The 13268-nt window shown below is 51.6% G+C and overlaps 1 pseudogene; it reads right to left on the bottom strand.

Moving 5' to 3' along the window:
- Positions 1-7373: 7373 nt before the first annotated feature.
- LOC147828739 (uncharacterized) lies at positions 7374-9202 on the bottom strand (annotated as a pseudogene).
- Positions 9203-13268: the final 4066 nt, after the last annotated feature.

Raw genomic sequence — 13268 nt, 5'->3', positions numbered from 1 at the left:
AAAGAAAGAAAGAAAGAAAGAAAGAAAGAAAGAAAGACAGACTTGGAGAAAAGGGTAGCTTATATTTCTATATTCATTGTATTAAAATTTTAAAATAGAAGCTGAGCATGGTGGTACATGCTTATAATCCCAACACTTGGGAGGTTGAGCCAGGAGGATCATGAGTTTAAAGGGGGCCTGGGGCTGGGGATTTAGCTCAGTGTTTCCTCCACCTTCCTCAAAAGTGCAAGGTCCCAAGTTCGATCCCCAGTACCAAAAAAAAAAAAAAGTGTGCTAAAGTGGGCCTGGGCCAGTAAGACCTGACTCAAAGCAAAGCAAAACCTCCAAAATGCAGATAAATGAGTGTGTGTGGCTAAGAATAGAAACCAAGGCCTCATACAGGGCAAGCAAATGCTCTGTCACTGAACTCTACCCTTAGCCTTGAAAAATAATTTAAGTATTCTAAATCTCTGCAGAAATTTAAACATTTTGGTATAGATTTCTGGAAGTATCTAAAAATAAATCTAAAACTACATACCCCAAGTGAATAAAAATGTACTGAGCCGTCAGTTCTCTTTGGCTTCCTGCTTTGCTTCACTTGCTCACATTTTGTGAACGTCTTCACGGGGACAGATGCACGGCCCCTTGCATGGCCTTTATCAGCTGTGGACTGTTCCACCCTTAGACACATCCTCGTCCACTCTACTGCTGCCTCTGTGCACACCGGTAGAGTGCTTGTGACCAAGCTCAGGTGCCTAGTCTCTCTTTTCTCCTTCCCCTAGACACTAGGGTGCTTCTCACCTATGCTTCTCTGGAAACATATTTCTACTGTAATAATCATGTATAATAATAATTATAATAATAATGTAATAATAATGTCCTGTCATTATGTCCCTGCTTGTCCACACCCCCAAATGAACAAAATAGATTTAAAATAAATGAACAACTACAGGTTAGGTGTGGTGACACATGCCTGTAATCCCAGCATTTGGGAGGCTGAGGCAGGAGGATCACCTTGAGTTCAAGGCCAGCCTGGACTACATAGCTAGACCTTGTCTCAAAAAAAAAAAGACTTAAAGAAAAAATATTAAAACTAGCACAACAGGGCCGACGATTTACCTCAGTGGTTTCGCCACCTGCTGCCCAAGCGCAAAGACCTGAGTTCAATCCCCGGTACCAAAAAAAAAAAAAACCTAGCACAACAAAAATATTTCATCCCTCCTGGCATCATGGCATATGCCTGTTATTCCAGCAGCACTGGAGAAGCTGAGGCAGGAGGATTGCCAAGAATTCAAGGCCAGCCTAGGCTACATAATGAGACCCTGTCTCAAAAACAAAAACAAAAAACTCTACATACCCAAAATGCATAAAAATGCAATCAGCCGTCAGTTCTCTAGCATGGTAGCTGCACTTCGAGACAATCCATGAAAATCTATTGACTAAGGGCATGAATAAATGAATTTGCTTAATGACTCATTACCAAGACTTACCTGGTGATTAACATTTACACACTGGTTTCCAGGTTCCTGAGAGTCTGCCCCACACCTTCCTATTCCTCTCCGATGTCAGGGTGACTGGCAGGGCACAGCTCACAGGCCTCAGGCCGTGGGAGGCCTCCTCCAGTCCCACCGTGAAGGAGATGTCTGCCTGCGCCTGCCCCTCCCAACCCAGCCCCATGCTCTCCGCCCTCCTAGGCCTCCTCTGCCCAGGACTTTGAGGGTCTGCGTCACCTGGAGAGGCTGTTCAGAGAAGTGTCAGGAACCCAGCCACCTGGACTTGGTCCTTCATGGGAACACCCCACAGCCCCTGCTCTGCTGGTCAGAGGAAACTGACAGACTTTGAGGCAGTCCAGTACATAGTAGGTATATAGTAGTAGTATAGAGTAACCTGATAAAGGCACACCTGTAATCCTAGGTACTTGGAACGTTAAGGCAGGAAAATTCCAAGTTTGTGCAAATTAGTGAGGCCCTGTTTCAAATTTCAGAAGAGATTGGGGCTGGGGATTTAGCTCAGTGGTTCCGTCGCCTGCCTTGCAAGCGGAAGGACCAGAGTTCGATCCCCAGTACCAAGAAAAAAAAAAAAAATCAGAAAAGATGTTTAAGGGCTGGGGATCTACCTCAGCGATAGAGCTGTTGCATAGTGGTATGCTCAAAGCCCTGGGTTCAATTCCCCAGCACTGAAGAACCAACCAACAAACAAGGGACTTCATTTTCTTTTTGGTACTGGGGATGGAACTCAGGTCCTTAGCTTTAGAGGCAGGTGGTGGAATCACTGAGCTAAATCCCTGGCCCTGGAGTTCATTTTCTTTCCTTTCGTCTTCTGTCATCTCACCTGAGGACTGGCTCTGCCCTTGGCTCATTCTTCTAGCCTTGCTCACACCTGGAAAGTCATTTTTGTTTCAGGAGTTTTATTAGGAGCTGGTACTCAGGCATCCAGTTGTCCACTTCAGCCCCAGGATTGCAGCCCTTCTGGCTGAGGCCCTCTGTCCCCGTCTCGGCCCTCTTCATCCTTTGGAAATAGGAGCTGAGCCCCTGCAGAGTTGCCACCCAGCAGCCTCTCTTCTTCTGGAACTCTTCTGCAATTCCAGTGTCTCAGTTGTGAATTTTTTTCCCCAGTTCGCCATTCCCATTTTCCCTCTGAGAACTTATAGCTGTTTGGGTTTTTTTGGTTTGTTTTTGTTTTGCTTTGTTTTGCCAGAATTCCCTGGCCTTTATGGAAAAATTTCCCCTAAAGCCTAAGGTGCCCATGTGACAATTTCCAGTGCCTCCTTCCTGAGCGATGAAGGCCACAGGGAATGGCCTACGTGAAAGATGTCCCCACAGTAGAAGCCCTTTCTGGGAGTCAGACGGCGGAATGTTGCTGGAATGGAGACCAAGCAGCAGGACACCAGAGCTGATAAGGCCTCCTCAGCAGGACAGTGGCTGAAACCCACCAAACTGGGGTCTGATCCTGAAACCCAATTCAAGATTAATTAACCATGTTATGCCTGCCCCTCTGAAGGCTCCCTTTCTAATGCATGATGCACAATCCCGTATCCACTGAGCTAGGAATCAGAGATAGAGGAGAGAGAAGATGAAGGGGATTTGATCACACCCAAAGATTTAGGATTCAGGATTCAGCCACCAAAGTCATGAACCTATTGCCAAAGAGTTTTAGGATTTAGAGAAAGGCATGGTGGTGCACTCCTGTAATCCTAGTTCTCTGGGAGGCTGAGGCAGGAGGATTAAAAGTTTGAGATCAGGCTTGGCAATTTAAAGAATTTTAGGATTTGGGGCTGAAAAGTTTATGATCTAGGGCAGGGGATTTAGCTCAGTGGTTCCGGCGCCTGCCTTGCAAGCCCAAGGTCCCAAGTTCGATCCCAGTACCAAAAAAAAAAAGTTTATGATCAAATGATCTAACCCAACACGAAGAACAAAACATAAGGATGCAGGAGGGGAAGACTTGGGCTAGGGTTTTCTGTTCTTAAGAAATTTAAGGCACTGTACTATATATAATCTTATTGCTTGATCATGGTTTTGTCCCACCTCATGCCCACCTTGTGATTTTCCATTGGGTCTTATAGTTTTGTCCCACTTTGTACCTGCTTCACCTCATGGTTTTGCCCCCATAAAACACCTTTGAGAACCAAGGTGGGTGGGCAACCCACTTTCTGGTCCCCCTTCTGTCTCTCTTAGACAAAAGCTATCTTTCTCTCAACAAATTCTTCCTACTTTTAAAAAAGAAAAGAAATTTAAGGCATGGATTAGGGATGTAGCTCTGTGGCACTGTGCCTGCCTGGCAAGCACAAGGTCCTGAGTTCAATCCCCGCTGGTGATCAGGGCATGGTGGTGCACACCTATAATCCCAGCATTCAGGAAGCTGAGGTAGGAGAATCACCATGAGTTCAAGGCCAGCCTGGGCTGCATAGTGAGTTCGAGGCCAGTCTGAACTGCACAATGAGACCCTGTCTCAAAAAAAAGGAAAGAGAGAAATTTAAAATTGTGTTGTCTTCCTGTTACTTCCAACCATCCCATTCATGAAACAAAGGCACATTAAGAAAGAAACGCATGGGCCAAGAGCTGAACCCAATGGGTCCACTCTCAGGAAGTCCTTTGAGAAGGAATCTAACGGAGCAGGCAGGTCAGAGGGGAAACAGCCAGCCTCACCAGTGGGGGCGCCGTGAGCTCCACTGGGGGCTGGGGTTGGGTAATCTCCCGGGTCAGGCGTGGAAATCTCCGGAAAAACCGTGATGCCCCTGTTGCAACATTCTAGGAAAATAGCCCAGCGACTGAATAACACTGAATCACCCAGGGGAAGGTCTAGGGCAGAGGCACTGTCCCATGTGGCTCAACCCCACCCCTTGGTTCCCCAAAGATGCTCAGGCAGCCCTCTGGGGACCACACCGGAAGGAATGACTCCCGGATCTGGAATTTCAATGAGACTCATGCAAATGGCCCGGTGGGCTCTGCGGAGGAAGTTTATTCCCCGAAAAACAGAAGTGAGAGGGCATGAGAGTTCCCAGTTCCTCTCCCCGGTGCCCTTCCCTTCTCCCTCTCCCCACCTGACTCACGGATGGGCCCCTCTCCTTTCCCTGGAAGAAATGAGACCTGTGATTTTTACCTGCTTACCAGTCTGGGAAAATGCCCACGTGGAGAGGAAGCCAGCCTTGTAGGTTTCCTTAAGGAGCAGAGTTGAGAAATAGATTCGGGGTACAGGTAGGGGATTGAGACAGGGGAAAGAAGAAACGTCCCCCTCTTCCACCACACTGAGCCCCTGCCGCACATCTGCATCCAGCAGGGAACCCTAGGTCGTCCTTGGCCCCCTGCCCTCCCCTCATAGATAAAATACTGGCAGGTTGGTCTGGTCAGTGACACCAGCCGTCTGGTGACCACCCCGCTTTCCAGGCTGCACCTCGGACTGCCAGCCCCAAGGACCATGCAAACACTGGTCTTGCAGGAAATTAGGAAACGGCTGGTGTGTATGAGTGAGCTGCAGCCCTGACTCACCTGACAATCACTACCTCAGCCACCAGGTTGCGATGAAACAACTGTGCACCCCCGGTAACTTCCACTGTAATTAATCGTCCATCGATCACTCTTTCACTTATATGTGAGTGGGACGCTCCACTCCCCCTCCCCATCAGAAAGCAAGCTGTGCTGGTGGGTGAGTCAAAGCGCTGGCTGGATGGCTGTGACTTATTTAGGAAGGAAGGTGTTGGCACATGCATGTGGGCTTCCCCTCACCTGCTCCAGCAAGCCCTGCGAGGTGGGAGGAAAAGCCCCGGGGAGAAAGTGGTTTCCTGGCTCTTCCTGGGCCCATGTGTGAACCACACTTTTCTCTCTCTGTCTCTCTCCTCTCTGCAGGCTTCGCTCCTTTTATAAGATTTCTATCCCCGGTGTAGGTGACTGGCAAGACTTTTTTTTCCCTCTTTTTGTACAGTTCTGGTGTGTGTGTGTGGGGGGGTGCAGGACAGAACCCAGGGCCTTACACATTTGAGGCAAGTGCTATACAACTAGCTACTCGCCTAGCCCTCTTTATTTTATTTTGAGACAGGGACTTGTTAAATTCCCCAGGCTGGCCTTGAACTGAACTTGCCATCCTCCTGCCTCAGCCTCCCCAGAAGCTGGCTTTACAGGTGTGCACCTCCGTGCCTGGCTTGGCCAGATTTTTTTACCCATATCCTACAATGTTAAGAGTTTCATTTAGTGCTGGGCATGGTGGTGCATGTCTGTAATCCTAGCACTCTGGGAGGCCAGGGCAGGAAGATTTCAAATTTATTTCAACCCAGCCTGGGAAATTTAGTGACTTAGCGAGATCCTATTTCTAAATAATAAAATAAAAAAGAAGTATCTCAGTGTGAAGGCTTTGGGTTCAATCTCTAATAGTACCAAAAAAGCCTTTCATTTTATTTTATTTATTTATTTTTAAAATTAATTTTATTGGTACATTTTATTGGTATACATTAGGTATACAATTCGTTTACATTTATCATTGGGTGTTTGTACCTGTACATGATACATCTTCGTTCTTATTTTTTTCCCCATTACCTGTGCACCCTTCACCCCCTCCGCCCTTCCATATTTACATAGATTTCATTTCCATTTTTTTTTTCTTTTCTCATAGTTTTTCCTTTCCCTCTTTTCCTTTCCCCTTTCCCTCCCTTCACTCCTTCATCTTTGGACCTTTTTTCCTATTTCAAATTATCAATTATTCATTTTAACTCTTGTTTACACTATCAGTTTCTCACACTAGTGAAACTATTCCGTATTTACACTTGTGTCCTATTTATTTCACTTTGGAGTATGGCCTCGATATGCATCCATTTAGCTATAAATGACTCTAGTTTTTCGTTCTTTATGGCTGAGTAGTTTTCCATTTTATTAAAAAAACCACATTTTCTTTATCCAGTTTCCAGTTGATAGGCACTTGGGCTGCTTCCAAGCTTTAGCTATTACAAACTGTGTTGCTATGAACATGGGTGCACATATATCACTGTGGTATGATTCTTTTAATTCTTTGGGGAAGATTCCCAGCAGGGGAATAGCTGGGTCTAATGGGACCTCTAGTCCTAGTTCTTTGAGGTATCTCCACACTGACTTACACAGTGGTTGCACCAGTCTGCACTCCCACCAGCAACGGAGAAGGGTTCCTTTCTCCCCACAGCCCTGCCAGCATTTGTTATTGGTTGGTTTCTTGATAAGCCTTTCATTTTAAATTCATATAGAATTTATTTTCCTCAAAGGTAACAATACTTTTAGTGTAAATATGTTCCACAGTTCACAAGTATCAGTTCAACAATTGAAAAGAAAAAGAAAGGAGGCCAAGGCTATAAACTGCCCAGGATGGAGGATGAGGTGCCTGACAGCAGGGCCAGCCTGCTTTGGCACTTCCCCAGCCTCTTCCTCTCTCCCCACCTCCAGTTCTTCAGGGAAGAGGAAGCAGCAGATGAGACACAGGACTGTGGAGGGTTCTACCCCAGCACCTAGGAGGAGCCCCAGCAAAGTCAAGGCCTCCGGGCTGCTCACAAATGCAGCCCCAGACCAGATGAGCCGTTACATTTCAAGGAGAGCCAGCTGATTGGTGCTGATATCCAAGTCTGAGAGAGGATGAGCTACTGGAACACCTGTCAGCCCCTGGGCAGTGATGGATGTTTGCTTCACTCCTCCAAGCTCCCCTTGGGAAATCTTCAGCGCCAGAGGGAGCGGTTTGGTTTAGATCCTGGCAGCAGCTTGCATTCTGATGGTGCTGCATAGATCTAGCTCCTTACCATCTCTGATGGGGGGCTCACTGCCCCACAGATGGAGAAGTGCTGCAGAGAGCAGGGACCGGGCCCACCCGCGGACATGGTCACTCCCTCTGAAGGGACCAGGGACTCAGGAGGCAGCTGAACCTATGATCCATCATACCTTCGCAGAACGAGAAGTAGAAAGACCCCAAGGGGCTGGCGTTTGATGTCCTAAATGGGACTGCGTGACAACGTTCGCTTAACGACCATTATGGAGGCACCGATCCTGAATTAGGCACTGGGGGTGCAACACCAAATGGGGGGGGACACTTGGGGACGGGGAGTCACAGTCAGGAAGTGCAGGTAAATGAGACACAGGAGTAGGAGGTAGTGGGCACAGAAGCTGTGTTCTCAGTCAGGCGGGGAGCAAGGGCAGAGGCGCTGCACCAGAGAATGCTGCTTCTCAAACTGAGAAAGGACCAGAGCCTAGCCAAAAAGGGGAGGGAACTGGGCAAGGCCTGGGAAGAAGGCGGGGTGCTGGGGAGGAGGGGAGCCCTGCCCCAGCGTGCCCTCCGTCCCGGGCACGCACCCTGCCGGGAAGCCCTGGGGTCGCAGCTGCTCGGGCGGCCCGGCCCAGAATAGCTTCCCTTCCGGGCAGGGCTGCCCTGGCCTGGCCCGCAGCGCCAGGTCCCGAAATAGGGCTGCGCGGGGCCGACAGAGGGCGCGGGCTGCGGGAGGGGCCGCCCCAGCTTCGGGACGCACTGAGAAGCTGCGACGCCCCTACACAATGGACTGGGGCCAGAGGAGAGGGGGCCTCGGGGCGCAGGCCCGGACCGAACGCGGGGATCCGGGTGGGGTGGGCTCTGTGACGGGGACCGGGGCCAGGGGAGTGGGCGAGAGGGCAGGCTGGGGATCCCGGCCCCCGAGTGAGGGCTGGCGTAGGGCTCCGCCGGGACTTGGGGCGGGCGTGGCACGGGCGAGTGGGCGGATTTGGGGGCCGGAATCCCCGGCGCGGGGCCAGCCCCGAGGCGGGGTGGGGGAGCGGGGCGCTGACCTCACCGCCGGCGAGCAAGCCCGTGGGGCCAGGCGCGCTGATGGAAGGCTGGAGGAATTCGCAGCTGGCTGCGCGCTCGGCCGCCGGCTGTGCGCGCGGGTTCCCTTCCCCTGGAAACGGTGCCGACGGGGAGCCACTTGCAGCGCTGGCTACGGGTGGGCACGGACCCGGCGCGCGGGGCGGGGGTGGGGCGCAAAGCCTGCCGGGCCCGCGGTCACCTGCTAGGCCACCTGTCTGAGCCGAGCCAGGCCTGGGAGAGTCACCCGCAGCCGCTCCAGAGGGGTGTTCCTACCACCTGCACCCTGGCCGCGCTAGGTCTTGCGGACATTCTACATCTGGCTTTCCCTTCTCCCACATTCGAAGTCCTGGGGCCCGATGGTCCTGGGGCTCCAGGAGATAGGCAGCCTTGACCTCAGCACCCTGGTGCCATTGGACAAAGTCACTAAGGGCCTGGGGTCATCTTCCAGGTGCTTGGGCTCTCTCCTTGACCTCACATGCCCATCACAGCGCAGCCCTTTCCCTCCCTCCACCCACTGCTAACCTCTTTAACCTGTCCCCGCCTCAGTTTCCCCACTGGCTAACCAGCGGTTAGTCATACTATCTACCCTCTGGATTGTTGTGATGCAGATAGTCTAGGCCCCTGCACTCTGTGAGGAGGGAGGGCTGTGTGCTGTAACTTCCTTGCCACAGCCCTCCCTCCAGGTTACCTTGAACTCGCCTCATTCAAGAGGATGGTCCAACTTGATGTCAGAACTTGCAGGGATCCTGGGCTGAGGTCCAAGAACATGAAGGGCAGGCCGGCCGCCTGGCTGGAGCGGGCAGCCTGTCCTTCTGACGCTAGCTGTGGCCTCAGTGCCCTTTGCAGCTTGGGCTGGAGGGTGCCAGGACCAGGCAGCCTCTGGAAATCCCTAGGAAGGCCACCTTGTCCTGGGGGTGGGATTAGGAGCCCTGGGGCCTGGAGGAAGCTCTTGACACCCCTTCTTAATGAGAAGGGAGGCCTGGACAGGAGCACAGCAGTACCTCATGGAAAGAAGGCGGGTCTGATTTACTGTAACTTCCTGGCTGAAAGCCCGATGGTCCTGTGGTTGGGCAGGCCAGCCCAGAGGCCCCGGGGGTAGGGACGGTTCTGAGAACTTGCCTTGAGTTGCTAGGGGCCAGTCCATGTATCCTGTGGAGTGCAGCAGGGAGCTGTGGCTGAGCTCGAAGGGAGGTTAGTGTGGACAGGTGGGCTGCCTGGAAGGTGCCCACTTCTTCCCTAAGCGGGTCAGGCCACTACTTAAATGCCAGATTAGCTGCAAGAAAAAGAAAAAACAAAAGGCTGTCCAGGAGCTTTATCCCTTCCGGAGTTTGGCCAAGCAGTTGGTGTCAATCAAGCACTCGTTTGCTCACTGAACCATCACCACCATCCCAAGAAGTGGGGAGCGTTATCCCCATGACTTGGATGGGGAGCAGACTCAGAGGCCTGCCTGGGTCTCAGCTGTGAGAATGCAAACTGGGGTGAAACATGGCTCCTAACCACCACTCCACGTGGCCTTCTGAGTGTGGGAAGTGTGGCCTGGAAGACAGCGGTGGCCCAGCTGACTGCAGGTGCCTGCTGCCTCCCCCCACCCCACTGCACACTCTCTGCTCGGTACTCAGCTGACTTCCTGTCCCTGGAAGTGCTTCTGTGGGTATGCAGGGGCAGGGCGGTTCCCTTCCTGTGGTTCAGGTGAGGGCATAACCTCTGGCCTCCTTGACATCCCATCCCTCGCCTTTCCCAGGCCCTGTAAGTCAGACATGGGCACCGAGGGAGCTGTGCAGGCCAGGAGTTTGTCCATCACCCTGCATGCAGCTGAGGGGCACAGTAGGCTGGGAGAGGGCTGTAAACCTGGTTAAGGAGGCCTTAGCAGCCGGAGAATCTCCTTTCAGCTGTCCAAGGCCACATGGAATCCTTTTCCACCATGCCACCTCTCCGCCAGATGCAGTGGCAAAATCTGTTCTTGGAAGCCCCTCAGTCTCCTCTCCTCAGCTCCCTTCAGCCTTCTAGCGTGGACTTCCTGGGAGCACCTGAGGGATGTAGCCTGCACCTTGCACGTGTTCACCTCACTATCGGATCCTCTGAGGCTCTGGAAAGAGCTGGCTTGCTGCTGGCCATCTCATCGACTTTTCCCTAGGTAACACTGCCAAGCTAGTGTGGCACCAACTGTGTTTCCTGTGCCCAGCTCCAGGGCTCCACCTCGCTCCTTCTTGCCTGTGGAAGCTCAGCTAATTCTAGAGGACAGTGCTGCAAGGGATCATCTGAGGCCATGCAGCCCGAGACTCGGCACAGGGAAATGAAGGGAACATCCCCAAGGAAGCGAGGCACTGTCTGTGCTGCACCAGGCCAGGCCCTGCAGGCTGCACACCTTGTTCCCTCCCCATGCCTGCCTCTCAGCCCTGTAGCTGGCCAGGCCATCTGTCAGCTGGGCATCTTTTCAGCCTGCCCAGGGTGCCGAAGGCATCTTCAATAAAGAATAAAGGGACATTCCATTTCTCCTTGTGCCCAAGAGCAAGGAGAGGCACATTGCTGAGACTCTTCCTGGAAGAGAAGAGAAGAAAAGAAAAAAACTTTTCTCCGTGCTGGGGATTGAAGACCTTGCATATTCTAGGCAATAGCTCTACCACTGAACGACACCCCAACCAAAAAAATGTTCTTAATGTGAGATCCCACATGACCACTCTACTGGTAGAATAGTGTCAACCCCATGCCTCAAACTCATGTCTATGTACAGCTTATAAACGCAGACTTATTTGGCAGTAGGGTCCTTGTAGATGCAATTAGGCTAAAATAGATCATACTGGATTCCTATGTGTCCTAAGCCAAAGACCAGGGTCCTTTAGGAAGAGGGCAATTTGGACAGAGAGAGAGAGAAAGCGCCATGACTGGAATGATTTGTCTACAGACCAAGGTTGCCAAGGACTGCTGGTAGCCACCAGAAGCTGGGAAGAACGAGGAAGAATCTGTCCCTAGAGACCTGGGAGATGGCCCGGCCATGCAACCCCTTGACTTCCAGACTTCTGGCCTCCGGCACTGGAAGAGAATAAATTTCTATTGTCTTAAGCAGCCCAGTTTGTGGTATTCTGTTATGGCAGCCCCAGGGCACTAATAGAACCACCACATGTCAAATAGGGGACAGTTGGCAGAACAGAAGGAAATGCATCAGGCCCATCAAGAAAAAACTTGGAGGAGACCAAAGAGGGAACAGGAAGGAACATTTCCCTAACTTCCTTCTCTCAGCCCAGACAGGAAACCAGGGACCTAGCAGCAATCTCAGAAGAAGCCACATTCCTCCTAGTAAGAGCACATGAGCTTGGATGCCAGGTGAACAGGAAGTGTTAGATCTTGGGGGGGTCCCCAGAAGACACTGTGAACAATAATGAACTCATGCTGGGCATGGAGGTGCTTGCCTATAATCACAGTACTCTGAGAACTGAGGCAGGAAGATTATAAGTTGGACAATATAGTGACTTAGTGAGACCTATATCAAAAATAAAAAAGAAAGGGATGTGGATATAGCTTAGTGTAAAGGTCCTGGGTTCAATCCCCAGTACTGTATTAAATAATAAACTCATGTCATTGTCTCATCCTCAAAACAGCCTATGAAGCAGGTCTTACTGACATTGCACTATAGCTAGATTAGGAGCCGAGGCAGATACCTGGGTACCTGCCCAAGGTCATAGACAATAAACAATGATGTGGGACACGTGCCACTGGCTCTCTACTACTTCAGGGCTGCCATGCCCGTGAGTGGCCAGGGCCTCACTGAGGCTGTGCCGAGTAAGCGATCTGGCCACAGGCAGGAACACTGGAGGCTGAATACCAGGCTTTGGATCTAGGCTCTATTCCAGGTCACCTGCATGACCTTGGGCCACTGCTACTACATCACTATTCTGCATTTCTTCCAGTGAAAATATGGGGACAACAGAAGTATGTACCTAAGGCCTGGAGAATTGAGAGTTAATGTGTTTCAAGTGCTTAGGATAGTGCCTGGCACTGGAAACACAGCTGTAAAAGTGTTTGTGAGATAAATCAAACACACACGCTGGGTAAGGACTCTTTTCCTCCAGGGTAAGGGCAGAGACACAGTTCAGCAGCCCATCTCACTCTCCCAGCCAGGGGAAGACAGACGGAGGCAACAGCATTCTCTTGCATTCCTGTGTTTCCAATAGAACCCTCCAGAGACCAGCAAGGACCAGCAAGGAGGGCACCAGAGCTGGGCAGAGCAGTCCCACCCACATCCTGGACAGGCTGACTCTGTGGCTTAATTCCTGCCTCTGAGGCCATGGTCACCTCTGGGTCCTGGGCTGGGCTAGCTTTCTCTTCCCCCTCAAGTCTGGGTTGTTCCCCTCCAGGTTAGCTGTCTTGCTCACAGTAGGAACCTTGCCTGGGGTGAGTCACAGTCACTCATAATTCCATGGAAAGAAAATGCGCAATGTCCATCCCGGGATAGCACTGTCCTTCACCTCTACGCACAGAGCACAAAATGCGCTAAGTGTCAATGTCCGTGCACCAGTGCGCGTGCCTTGTGCATCCTGGGAAGTTCCAGTCATCTCTGGCTACTTCCCCATCTTTCTGTCTTTCTGGAGGCCTGTGCCTTCTACCAGCATCTGACTCTTAACTGGCTCCTCTCCAGGCTGCTCTCCTACCAGCCAGAGTCCTGCCCCGTGGCCCCCGGGCTTTCTTGTTCTTCCCCACTCAGCACTGACCAGCTCTGTCCCCATCCTGTGTGGGCACGAGGTCTCTTGTAGTGGCGGGGCCCCTTGGATGACCTCCTCTTTCTCTTAGACTGGAGAGGCTTGGAAGAGGACCGAGGGAGGGTCCAGGCTGCACTCCTCAGCTCCTCCCCTCCACTCCCGGGCTCTTGCTGGAGTCTGCTCAGGGTCCTTGTGGAGTTTTCTGCTAAGCCTTGGCCCTGTGATGGCCTGAGGAGTCCATCGGGGAAGCCCCGCTATGCAGGGCAATAATCCAGGGCCATTGACTGCCCTTCCCCCACCTTGGTCAATGCCAGCTGG

This window comes from Heterocephalus glaber, unplaced genomic scaffold (assembly GCF_053883595.1).
Source record: "Heterocephalus glaber isolate CG9 unplaced genomic scaffold, H.glaber_assembly_v1.0 deba00000937, whole genome shotgun sequence".
In the NCBI taxonomy this organism is placed as follows: Eukaryota; Metazoa; Chordata; class Mammalia; order Rodentia; family Bathyergidae; genus Heterocephalus; species Heterocephalus glaber.
The sequence above is the reverse complement of the archived record's forward strand: the minus strand, read 5'-3'. Positions and strand labels throughout refer to the sequence as shown.